Genomic DNA, 13,254 nt, shown 5'->3' with positions numbered 1-13,254 from the left:
ACAGGATGTCTAAAGATAGATCGTAAAAGGCCACTCGGCATTCTGGTTCCCTTGGGACACTTGTTCTGGGAGAAACCAATTGCTATGGAAACCTAACTGCCCTGAAACTGCCATGCTGGAGAGGCAATATTCTGGGGGACCATTCCAGCTGCGCCCAGGTGGTAGTCTCCCCTGAGTCCTGGCCAAACTGGTAACCCACAAAACCTGCGAAATGACGAAATTGTTGTTTTACCCCACTATGGGAAGGACAGTGCATTAATACAGCAATGGCAATTGAAAGAGAGTTATGGGGAAAAGGAGAAGAACACATTGTCAACTGCAGAGCCAGATTTGACTTGTATCACATGTGTAGCTTATCAAATGAGGAACAGATACACAAGTACCCACAGACTCGGATTCTGAGCCCTCGGTTATGTGGGTGTGTACTTGTGGTATGCTGAGAAAATAAGAATTGGCATCCGAAACTTGTTCTATTCCCCTTTTTTCCCTCTCTCAAGAGAAAATATTTTAAAGATGTAAGAGTTAAAGAAAACATCTGGTTTATGGGAAAATCATAAGAACATGTTCTCCCCTCCCCCACTTCCTACTACTCCCTCAGTGGAGCATTAGCAGATTCTCAGACCTTAGCAACAAAATCAATAACAACAGGCTAACATAATTACACTGTAGAGGGCAGATTGTGTCGGCTATTACTTTATTAAGAAAGAACAACATGTGTGAAAGAACAGCATCCTGCAAGGACGGAAGACTCGAGAGAATGCAGGAAAGAGGGCAAGGCGGTTCACAAATATGCTGAATTGAAAGAATCAGGATCACACCCTGAAATAGCAGGAAAATGAATGTTTGCTTTCTCTGGCTTATTATTTGCTTAGTGATACTTCAGCGTTTCTAAAAGATAAATGCCTTGGCTGTTGTTCTATCAGTCTCTCTGCTTTATTTAATTTTACAAAGAGGAATGCTCAGATGTTAAAATATTTGTTCTCTTTTCACTTAGGATTTGCTTCATTTTCTACTCAAAATGGAATGATCCTCCGAGGTAAGATTTCAAGCACAGAGATTACTTCGTGTTCATCTGGCGCTGTGATAGGTTCCTGGCATATTTTCACTATTTTACAAAACACCCCTGGGAGGTGTTTTGAAACGAAATGATTTGTCCCCTTTCTCCTTGCTCGAGAAGGTCAAGATAAAATATCTAGAACCTCAAACCTTCCATACTAGCCCATTTTCCCTTCCGTTTTTTTCAACACTGAAGGTGAAGAAGCAATTCATATTGGGAGTGGACTGGTCATTTGCCCGTTTGCCCTCAAACCCTTTTCCTTGCTTTCCCCTGCTTTCCCTGCTGCTGTAGGGGCTGTACCCACCACGCCGCCTCTCCTGGACTCCTCTGCCACCTGCTTCCACTCCACTCAGCCACCAGGAGACACGGGAAGGACTGAGGTGGGGGGAGAAGGGAGACACAGCCATCCCCGCATGGTCCCAATCTCTCCAGACAACTCTAGTCTTGGAAGAGGTTTTAATCTAGCTCTGCTACAACATCTCCTCTGACTGTCCTTCCAGGCCTGGGGCAGGGAGTAGCTGATAGGTCCAGTATTAAATTTCATCTGCAGGACAACATGGCATAGGTTCTGTGTTTTTCTCCCCGGGCTCACTAATACCGGGAGAATCTCATTCCAAATGAAGTCCGGCTTGAGACGTAGATATTATATGTTGTGTTTTAAGAGAATGTAAAAAAAAAAACAAGAAAAGCTTTGTGGGTTTTTAAAACTTTATTTACTTTGAGAGAGAGAAGGAGAGAGAGCTTGCGCAGGGGAGGAGCAGAGAGAGGGAGAGGGAGAGAGAGAATCCCAAGAGGGCTCCTCACTCAGTGGCTCAGTGTGGAGCCTGACTTGGGTCTCCATCCCATGAACTGTGAGATCACGACCTGAGCCTAAATCAAAAGCCTCTTGCTTAACCAATTGAGCCACCCAGGGGCCCCAAGAAAACCTTTGTATTATCTCTTGGAGTTTATTCATTGAGTTTACAATTTAGGTCAGAATGCTAATAGGTCAGAATACTCTACTTTTTAGAGTAACATAAATTAAAATTCTAGAGAAAGCCAAACTAATGCACAGTGACAGAAAATAGATCAGTGGTTGTTGTGACCCAGGGATAGGACAGATGAACTGCAACGTGCAGGCTGGGAACTTCTTCGCACGATAGAGATATTCCAAATCATGATTTTTGTGATGGCTCCATAGGTGTGTATATTAGTCAAAATTCATCAAGCTGTACACATAGAATGGGGCATTTTATTGTGTGCAAATTATACTGGGGCGAGTAGCAACCAATATTCCCCAAATCTTGTCTGCATCATTTATTTCTACGGTCCTTTCTCCATTTATTATTAATTTGGACACTCCTGTGAGGAAGAGCTGTGTCTTCTCCCATATTTACTTATTTGTTTCATTATCTGTCTACCATTACGGACTCGTGGATGTTTATTCACGGATTAAAATCCAGATTTGTTCCTAAAATTTTGTTGTCAATATTTTCCCAGTTGGGGCCATTAAGGCCTCCTTCAAGTGGGCTCCTGGGTGCTATTATCAAGAACCCACCGACTTTCTGAGCATATTGGCACCACACGATGTCACTGGGTCACTTGATACTTACGAGGCTCCACCCCTAGGATTAATCACTCTTGAAGGAGCTCTGGTTCTTTTTATTTGAATGTAGTGTTTAGAGCCAGTATCTGGGTGTTAGGTACTCTCATTGTTACTGGGGAGTCATTGCTCTGACCTTCAGGCAGACAGAGCTAGATTTTTTATGTATGTATACCTAATCCATATGTACATATTATATATTATGAATCTATATGAACATACATTAAAAATCTATATGGACATACATTAATACTGCTATCTCTGATTCTAAGTTTATACCATGAGGTTTATTTTTTTTATTTTTTTTTTAAATTTATTTATTTTTGAGAGATAGAGCACAAACAGGGGAGGAACAGAGAGAAAGGGAGACACAGAATCCAAAGCAAGTTCCAGGCTCTGAGCTGTCAGCACAGAGCCCAATGCAGGGCTCGAACTCACAAACCGTGAGATCATGACCTGAGCCAAAGTCGGATGCTTAACTGACTTGAGCCACCCATGCACCCCCCGTAGGGTTTATTTTAGCTCCTCTTTTTCCTTATTTATAAATTCTCTTTCTGACATTAAGAAACCCTGGCTCTCATTATGTATGATCTATTCACTTTTTTTTCCCACTATAATCACGAAGTAATTTCAGAATTGCTAGACATTACCGCTGTTTAAAAACAAAAGCAAAAACTTAGTTCCTGACTAGGTTATAATTTTTATGTACAGTTATTTTTGTCTTTAGCCTTACAGTATCATCAAGGTATAGGTTTCCATAGCTACTTTGGATGGTTCTTTTCTTCCCATGCCCTTAGGTGTGGGTATGTTATTTGTTTGTAATATAGTCAGGTTCATTTGCTAGTGTTTGCACTCCACTCTGAGTTACCCACATGTCCTGATTGCTTTTAATTATTTGTTTAATTTGGGGGTATGTAAAGGATATATGAAACATTACTATGGTTCTAAGAGTCTAAGTTCTACCAAAAGTTATGTTCAAGGAAGCGTAACTCCTTCTTCAACCCTGATACCCTATTCCGTCATCTCTTTATTCCCAAACTTTTCACACAAACTCCTCTCGCTAACCATTTTCTTAGACTCCAGTTTATCTTCCCAAAATTCCTTCAGAAATGTAGCAAACAGAAAATCACTGCTAGACAAATGAGGAGATACGGGTGTATTATCTTACATGCCTTTCTTACATGAAGTGTTAACATACTGCAGACAATTTTTGAAGGTTTAGCATTTTTTTCTCTTGAATCTATGTCTTGGAAATCCCTCGCTATTAGTTCAAAGAGATTTCCCTCGTCTTTAAATTTTTTTCATACCCGCATAATGTTCCATCAGGTTATGCCTGGAATTTTTTATTGACCTTGAGCTGCTGTAAAACTTATGTTATTAGAGCTGGATACTTTTGTATTCCTATATATATATATCTGTAAGCTTTGTACTGAGATTGCAGTGAAGTTCCTTGGAAACAGTCTGATCTTTTAGAGTCTGGCTCTCAAGTTTTGTTGGGCAGGAAGATGAAAGGCACTAGTGGGGCAAGACCCATTGGCCATCTACCCAAAGCCCCAGGAATCAGGAACGTTTCTACTCTGGCGGGTGGGAAATGGCATAGTTTCTAGACCTGTGTGAGTGCTGGGAACTACTACCTCTAATTCTTTGTGTGACTCTTTCCTGGCTTCTGGTAGTTTCCTCGCATGCACTGAGCAGTATTCTATTATATACCCTGCATAAATCCTATGTTCTCTCTTTATGCAGTTGTCTCCACTCCAGTAGGCTGTCCAGTAAATTCTGTCTGCCATGGTTCTTCTGGATGTCTAACTCCATCTCCTTAACTCAGGGAGTCCTTTCTCTGGGTTCCCTGCAACCTGCCCTGTCTCTTCAGTACAGCCTGGAAATGCTCTTCTGACGACAGTAAGATGAAGCCATTATGACTCATCTCATTTTCTTCTGTCTCTCGGGGATCACCGCCCTTCTTTATCTGATTTCAAATATCTTGAACACTTTTGTTTTATGTACTTTGTCCTTTAAAAAAAAAAAATTGTTTCGGGAGGAAGGGTAAATCTGGTGTGTCTCATTCTGCTAAAAGTGGATGTCTTTGCTGTTGTAAATAAAATTTATTTCTCAATTTCAATCTCCACTTGTTCACTGCTAATGTATAAAAGCACAGTAGGTTTTTGTGAGTTGACTATTTTGCAAAATAGCGAAATAGTTATAGTAGCTTCCTTTTGGTAGATCATATTCGGGCTTTTTCTATGATCATGTTGTCAGTGAATAAAGACAGTTTTACTTCAGCCTTTTATTTATTTTTGTCGCCTTATCCATGACCTGTAGCACAATGATGAATAGAAATGGAAAGTGGATATCCTTGCCTTGTTCTTGATCTTAGGAATAAAGCATTCAGGATTTCACCTTCAAGGATGATGCTATTTGTAGTTTCTTTGTTAGATCTTATCAGGTTGAGCTTCTAATTGTAGTGTTTTTTTTTCTGAGTTTTTATCATGAATGGGGGATGAATTTTGCTAAATACTTCTTAGTCCTCTATGAAGATAATCATGAGTCTTCTTTCTTTTTCTGTTAATTTGGTGATTTACACTAATTGAAAGTTTTATAATAGCTTTATTGAGATATAATTCACACGCCATTAAAGTTCATCATTTTTAAGTATACAATTCAGTGATTTTTAGTGTATTCATTAGGTTTTGCAACCATTACCAATATCTAATTTCAGAACATTTTCTATTAATTGATTTTTGAATGTTAATCCAATTTTGCATTCCTGACAAAAATTCACTTGGCCATGATGCATTATCCTATTTATAAATGGATTCAATTTGTTAATATTTTCTTAGGGATATTTGAATTTATGTTCTTGAGGGACATTAGTCTGGCTTTCTTTTCTTTTAATGTGTTTCCTGGATATGTTATCTGAGCTATTCTGACCCTGTAAAATGAGTTTGGATATGTTTTTTCCTCCTCTATTTTCTGGGGGAGTTTGTATGGAATTTATATAATTTTCTCTTAACACTTTGATAGAATTCACCAGTGAAGTAAATCATCAGATCCTGGAATTTCTTTGTGGGAACACTTTAATTACAAATTCCATTTCTTTAATAGATATCAAGCTATTTACATATTCTATTTTTTCTTGTGACAGTTGTGATTATTTGTACGGCTGGAGGAATTTGTAATTTTTTTCATTTAGGTTGCCAAATATATTGTCACTGAATAATTCCCAATTGCCTTAGTTATTTGATGTTGTGTTTCTTAAAATGTCCTCAAACTTAGGGGCTGAAAGCAGCAAAAAATATATTTTTATACTGCTAACAGTGTCTGTGATCCAGGAATTCAGGAGTGGCTTGATCGGTCCTGGTTCAGAGTTTTTCATCAGCTTGTGGTTAGAAGTCCCTCATGCTGCAGTTAACCGAGAGTATGACTGGGGTCAGCGGATCTCTTTCAACATAGCCCAACCACATGACCCGCAAGTTGGTGCTGGGTTTTGGTGGCCCAAGGGTGGGGGAGGTCTCAGTTTCCCCAACACGGCAGGCTTTTCTTAATGAGGTCTAAGAGACTAAGGTGGAGGCTCCAAAGCTTTCCTGATCTAGCCTTAGAGGTCAAACCCTGTTACCTCCACAGCCTGCTAGTTGTCACACAGGTGAGCCGTGATCGACTATTTTGTTGTCTTTTCCAAAAGAGTGTTAGACTTTGTTCTCAAAGGAAGTTAAGTGACTTCAGAATCAGTTTGATCCTTCTGAAGCTTGTTTTCAAGTTTTGTAATGTTGCTATAGTGAGTCTAAGGTTGTGGCTAACGGGCAGTAGCTATGAGCCACATGCGGCTATTTAAATTTGTTAATACGGGGCACCTGGGTGGCTCAGTCGGTTAAGCATCCAACTGCAGCTCAGGTCGTGATCTCACAGCTCGTGAGTTCAAGCCCCAAGCTGGGCTCTGTGCTGACAGCTCGGAGCCTGGAGCCTGCTTCGGATTCTGTGTCTCCCTCTCTCTCTCTGCCCCAACCCACTTGCATTCTGTCTCTCTCTCTCTCTCAAAAATAAACGTTAAAAAAATAAATAAAATAAATAAATAAATAAATAAATTTGTTAATACTAAATATTAGAAGTTAATTTCCTTAGTCACACGAGCCACATTTTGAGTATTCAAGGAGCCACCGATGTCTTTTGGCAAGTGCTTTGAGCAACACAAATGCAACCCATTTCCATAAATGTAGCAAGTTCTACAGGACAGAGCTGGCCTCAAGTAGCCTTCACTCTAGGACTGGTTTAGTCCTATTACTATACTGTTTACTCTTCTTCGGTCTCCACGGAATGTCCCGGCTTCACGGCTTCGCTAAGGACCCTCCCCACTGGTTTCCCAGAATTGCAGACTTCTGCCAGCTCTGTGAGATCTCCAGAGAAGCATCAGTTTCCAGATCTCCAATCATTTTTGCCCAGCCTCATAGATTTTCACCCTATATATTATGTGGCTTAGAACTCAGCAACGCATTCAAGACCCTTATGTAGACCTCTGGAGCTATTTGGCTGCATGGCTTCCTCCTTTCCATTCTGCTCTGCAGATTCCAGCTGCCCCAGCCTCCCCCCTCTCATCTGCGTTTCCTTAGCTCAGTCCAAATGCTGTAATATACTTGGATTGCCCTCCCTGCACGGTGGTCTGGAATATGCTACGAGGCAGAGAGCTGTGGTAATTCTAGGGCTCCCATCATTAGTTTCTTTGTCTCAAGGAGAATGTCCTGCTTTTTCCTGTAGCCCAATGTTTAAAAGATGTTACATGTATTTTTTCCAGTTTTCTAGTTTTTATGGTGGTAGTCTGGTTCTACTTGCTCCATAAGGGCTGGCAGCAAGTTCGTTCCCTTCCCTTTGAAGATATATATAGGTGTGTGTGTGTGTGTGTGTGTGTGTGTGTGTGTGTATAATTTTACTCTATTACTTGGCATGTTGACATAATTATCCCTGATCTACTTCTCAACTCTCATGATTGTTACTATATAAAAACACTGCTTCATAAAAATACGCTGTTTTGTGACAATTGTTTTGGTTTTATTGGGGTAGAGGTGCTTTCATTTTGTGTATGATTTTGTTGTTGTTGTTTATTTAAGTTTTTGAATTTAGCAAACCCGCCAAACATGCCAACCTATGCCAAAACCCAATAAATATGAAGAAAAGGTCAGTGAAAACTTTCACCTTTATCTGTTCTTTCATTTACTCAGTCACCAACCCCCAAACAGGTAACTATTCTTATTAGTTACTAGTGTATCTTCTTAGAAATACTTTTTGCTTATTCAAGGCAATACAAATATAGGGTCATATTTTTCTTTTCTTTTTTAAATTTTTTTTAAAAATTAAAAGAATTTTATGTTTATGTATTTTTGAGGGAGAGACACAAAGACAGAGCACAAGCAGGGGAGGGGTAGAGAGAGGGAGACACAGAATCTGAAGCAGGCTCCAGGCTCCGAGCTGTCAGCACAGAGCCCAACACGGGGCTTGAACTTATGAACTATGAGATCGTGGCCTGAGCTGAAGTTGGGCGCTCAACCAACTGAGCCACCCAGGTGTCCCCTATTTTTCTTGTTTAAATAGAATATCTTAAAGATCTTTCTGTAACAGACAATAATATGGAATGAGAGGCAGAAGCATTAAAATGTTCAGAAAAACCTACTTTTTAGTAATTTTTCTCCTAAGTTATCAAGTAATCCCTAAATGGGGAAAAAAATGGAATTTTAAAACTTGAAAGATTGTCATAGATTGAGAAAATAACATCTTTTATTTTATTATTTTTTTTAATGTTTATTTATTTTTGAGACAGAGAGAGACAGAGCATGAATGGGGGAGGGGCAGAGAGAGAGGGAGACACAGAATCGGAAGCAGGCTCCAGGCTCTGAGCCATCAGCCCAGAGCCCAACGCGGGGCTCAAACTCACGGACTGTGAGATCGTGACCTGAGCTGAAGTCGGACGCTTAACCGACTGAGCCACCCAGGCGCCCCAAGAAAATAACATCTTTTAAACCCAAAAGACTATGATAAATTTGCAAATAGAATATGGCTTCTCCATTCCTCACACCTGTGTCCTGGTCAAGATGGTGGTGCTTCTGAATCATAAGAACATTCGGTAACCAAACCAGTAATAGAGGCGATTCACGCCCTAGTAACTGTATACTCTACTTTCTTCCAGATATATATTTCAGAAGTTCAATGTGTGGCAATGCCACACATCATTGCAAGTTAAAATTAGGGCAAAAGGAGAGAGGTAGAACATAAAATTGGCATTAAGATGTAGGTGGAGATAAGACGAAAAATGCACTCTGGGGTCATAAATCTGGCTTTGCGTATTCTGAAAACCACATTTAAACTTTTTTTTTTTTTTAGCTCCTTAGGGTAAAGACAGACAACTGCCCAGGGAAAGGATAGCTGATTTTGGAACAAGGCTCTGACGGGGACTTTTCCTCAGGGTGCTTCATAAAGAAGACACTGGGAGGTCGTGCTCAACTTCATTGGCAGCAGGTATCCTAAATCCACTCCTGTGGCCTTAGCAGGCATGGCTGCCCAGTGACCAGCCTGTGTTTAATCACCAGCCTGCTGAGGTGATTTAATTTGTATCTTGTATTTTTTATTTTATTTGTTTGCTTTCTGCTGAGTTCTGACCAGGCAGCGATCCATGTAACAAACAGATGATAACATTATGAGAAGAGAACACGTGTAGAATGTTAGCGGCCACTCAACAAGAGCTGGAGATTTCTAAAAGACAGGGTGAGAATACGTGATGTTTAGAAACCACAAATGGGACCCCTCTTCAGGTGGAAGCATATTTCCAATCAATCTGAACTATGTGCTGTTGCATGGGAATAGACTTTTGAGAAGTATGGGATGAGGTGATGAAGAAAATTTACTGTGCTTAGGGAAGGCAAATGATTGGTAAAGTATCTTATCTAGGGTAGTTAAAATACGTACACACACCATGCTTTGATGAATTCAGCCTAGGCACAGGGGCATAATTGACATACTAGAGTCAACAAGGTCAAGAGTAGAATAGGGGAATCAATTGTGGCATATTCATACAATGGCATACAGCCACGTGCCATAATATGAGTTAATCTCACAAACATGTTGAGACCAAGAAAGAAGCCAGATATAAAGGACTATAGATTTGTGAATTCCGTTTATATGGAGTTCCAAACTAAGTAAAACTTAACAAGAGTATTAGAAACTAGGATCATGGTTAACTTTGGGGAGAAGGGTGGGTGTTTTGACTGATAAAAGACATAAGCAATATTTCTGGGGGTGTCAGTAATATCCTCTCTCTACATTTTAGTGATGGTAACACTGGCATTTGCTCTGAGAAATTCACTGTGTGATTCATTGAACTTGACAATTACGTTCTGTGTACTTTTCTATATGTGTGTTTTATTAAAAAATCAGCAAGAAAACTTTATTTAGAATTTTGAAGAGTGAAAAATATTTTAAAGCTCAGTTTTTAAAATCAAAACAGGTTTATTTTTAAAATTAAAAGTGTATACAATTATCCTACAGACAATGGAAAGCAATGTTAACTATTTAACTAGAATTTTGGAGAACGTTCTGCAAACACTCCCTTCACCTAAATATATATGTATACAATGAATAGAATGTCAACTATAAGTAGTTTCTGGCTATTAATGGAACGACTTCAGGTTAACTGTATAACTTAGTGTGTTTTTTTAGTGTTATAATGGGGAACTAAATGTGTTTCAGAGAGTAAAACACTGAAAGATTCATTCGGGACCCTTGGTGAATGAAGGGGTTTTACTTTGTGTTCAGTTCTATATCTCCAGTTCTCAGAACAATGTTTACGACATAATAGGTGCCAGGTAAATAGCTGTTGAAAAAGAGTAAATGTGTATTTGAGTATTTTGCTCTCTGAGAGAAGATGGTGACCGTACTAGGGTGTGGCTGACAATCTTACTTCATGTCTATTAAATGCAGTGTTGCAATTGTAAATAAGTCTTAGCCTACTGGACATTTTTGTCATTCTCGTTGCCTTGGGAACAGAGATGAGGCAGAAGAAAACAACACTGGCCAAAGGCAAGGGTGTGGAACAGCCTGGCTCTGTGTGGGGAAGAGTGAGTAAGGAATTCCTTTTGGCTGAAGGGTAAGGGCTGGGGGGAAGGGAGGGAGTTAAGGATGGAAAATGGTAGAAATCATAAAGTTAGGATAAGGCCACTGTGTGACATTCAACATCAAATGATAGCTCCGCCCTTTTCATTTGAGCTCACACATGCCTGCATGCCATCATTCCGGCCCCTAATGCCACAGTGAAGGCCGATGAGATGAACGGGCCCCATGGTAGTTTATGTTCAATTTTCCTGAAACCTGCAAAGCTTTTTCTAGAATGTATCTGGGTGTCTAGAGAACATCAAGATAACTGGGAGAAAAAGGATCTGACTGCTGCTGTGTGGTACTAAATGCTCGATTCACTCTTTCATTCATTCAAAATGGGTCTACTTTTCAATGAGTAAATGTCTGAAGGTTGCAGGCATCTCCAAGACTCAGTCTTAGCTCTGGCCATCGCTCAAAACCACAAGACTTTTGGGGCACCTGGGTGGCTCAGTTGGTTAAGCATCAAACTTCGGCTCAGGTCATGATCTCATGGCTCGTAGGTTCGAGCCCCGTGTCAGGCTCTGTGCTGACAGCTCAGCCTGGAGCCTGCTTCTGATTCTGTGTCTCCCTCTCTCTCTTTGACCCTCCCTCGCCTACGCTCTGTCTCTGTCTTTCTCTCTCAAAAATGAATAAACGTTAAAATATAAACAAACAAAAAAACTGCAAGACTTTTGAGTCAGCCTGGTGGTATTCTAACTGGTTTGGCAAGGTCTTCTCTATGTGTCTTAACAACTATCAGAAATAACGCATAACCACAAGAGTGCCTCCTGGAATGCCTTGATTTCATGCATCGTAATAAAATGAATCATATGCGCTTAAGGAAAGGATTTAAAAAATGTAAAGCAAGCAGTACAAGCCTAAATGACGCTGCCACCATTGAGCAGTGCTGAATACGCAATTACATGCTAAACAATAGGTATTAACAAATCAGGCCGAATGCTCGTGAGAAAACGGTCCTCTAATTAAATAAAAGGAGAATCTGAGTTTCTTGTTGCAGGGATTGTTGGTGGGATTAAAGGATTGTTCTGGAGCCCAGTGCACAGAATGAGAGACCTGGCGGCCTGCCTCAGAGCTCTGCAGCCCCCACCTGCTGAGACGCCCCAAGCCCTGAGACCAACTTGGTTTCACTAAGTGGGAGGATTAAGACAGATCTTGGCCATCGCTCCCCCTTTGGTGAGGCTTTCATCATCTGGGCCACTGCGTGGCCCAGTCTGAGCACTATACAAGAGTGCTGGGCAGGGGTCTGGGGATGGGGCAGGAGTCTGGTCCACAGGCTGGTGCCGAGCTGTGTGCCTTGGGGCAGAGCTGTCTGCCAAAGTAGTACCTTATTCGAATTCACTTAAGGATGCTCTGAATCCACAGGGTCTACCCATCTCTCATACTTGTTCTCTGGGGTTAGGGACTCTCCGGCTCTACACCAGGCCCAGCTTCACAGATTCTCATACCCAGTGCTGGACCTTCTGAACTGATGACCTACATCATCCCTCGTAGCGTGAGCCCAGCACCCATCACTGGTTATCTCCTGTCCTCAGCACCCTGCTTCTCCTGCTTTTGGAACCTATCAGACTGTAAAGGTTCTGCCTAGTCTCAAAGTCCCCCGGACACGTTTCCAGTTGATTCTGTGTACTGACCCCATTTAGGCTGGATGTTAGGTTTCCTATAGGTACAGGGGAGTGCCATAATGTATACGTTTAACATAAACCCCAACTCTTACAGGTCAGCAAAGAAAAAGAAAAAGAAAATGAGGAAAACAGCTCATTTTTCACTTGTCATTTCACGGAATGAGTATAAGACCCAGGGTAAGCATACATCCCATAGTGAGAATATATTGTTTAACTGAGTATGATTCTGCTTTTCATTTTTTACGTTTTTAAAGTTTATTTATTTTGAGAGAGAGAACGCACATGAAAGGGGAAGGGGCAGAGAGAAAGAGGGAGAAAGAATCTCAAGCAGGATCTGCGCTGAGCCGGACGCAAGGCTCAATCTCACGACCATGCTGAGATCATGACCTGAGAGGAAATCAAGAGTCGGACACTTAACCAACTGAAACACCCAGATGCCCCTAATTGTGCTTTTTTAAATAATATGCATATTTTTACATAACCCATCCCCTAAATGCAAGCCAATTGTCCACTCTGGAATTCAACTAAAGAATGATTTTTTTTTTTCAGTGCTTAGAATTAAAGGGCTGGGGGTGGAAGGCATCTGTTGAATTTAGACGAGATCGGGCGCGTTCAGGGTGGTATGGCCGTAGACACATCTGTTGAATTTATACTATACTAGAAGCTATGGGAAGTCTTGGATATTCTCTAATGTTATTTTGACTATCCATGATTTTTGCCTTATTGCTTAGAGCCTACGCTGCAGTATAAAATATGAATCTGTTGCAAATATTTTTAGGTTTTTACTTACGTATTCTCCCAAAAGCTCATATGAAAGCCTCGCCTCTGACACTCTTGGCATGATGTGGGAAAGAATGATGCTT

The 13,254-nt window shown here is 40.7% G+C and overlaps 1 long non-coding RNA gene across 1 annotated transcript; it reads left to right on the top strand.

Moving 5' to 3' along the window:
* Nucleotides 1-636: 636 nt before the first annotated feature.
* LOC109251367 (uncharacterized) lies at nucleotides 637-12,980 on the top strand. Its single transcript, XR_002073489.2, has 4 exons — nucleotides 637-1,036; nucleotides 4,383-4,538; nucleotides 9,003-11,942; nucleotides 12,486-12,980. It is a non-coding gene; the product is annotated as an uncharacterized LOC109251367 (long non-coding RNA).
* The last annotated feature ends 274 nt before the right edge of the window (nucleotides 12,981-13,254 follow it).

Source organism: Panthera pardus, unplaced genomic scaffold, assembly GCF_024362965.1.
Source record: "Panthera pardus isolate Hobbes unplaced genomic scaffold, ASM2436296v1 HiC_scaffold_16, whole genome shotgun sequence".
NCBI lineage: Eukaryota > Metazoa > Chordata > Mammalia > Carnivora > Felidae > Panthera > Panthera pardus.
The sequence above is the reverse complement of the archived record's forward strand: the minus strand, read 5'-3'. Positions and strand labels throughout refer to the sequence as shown.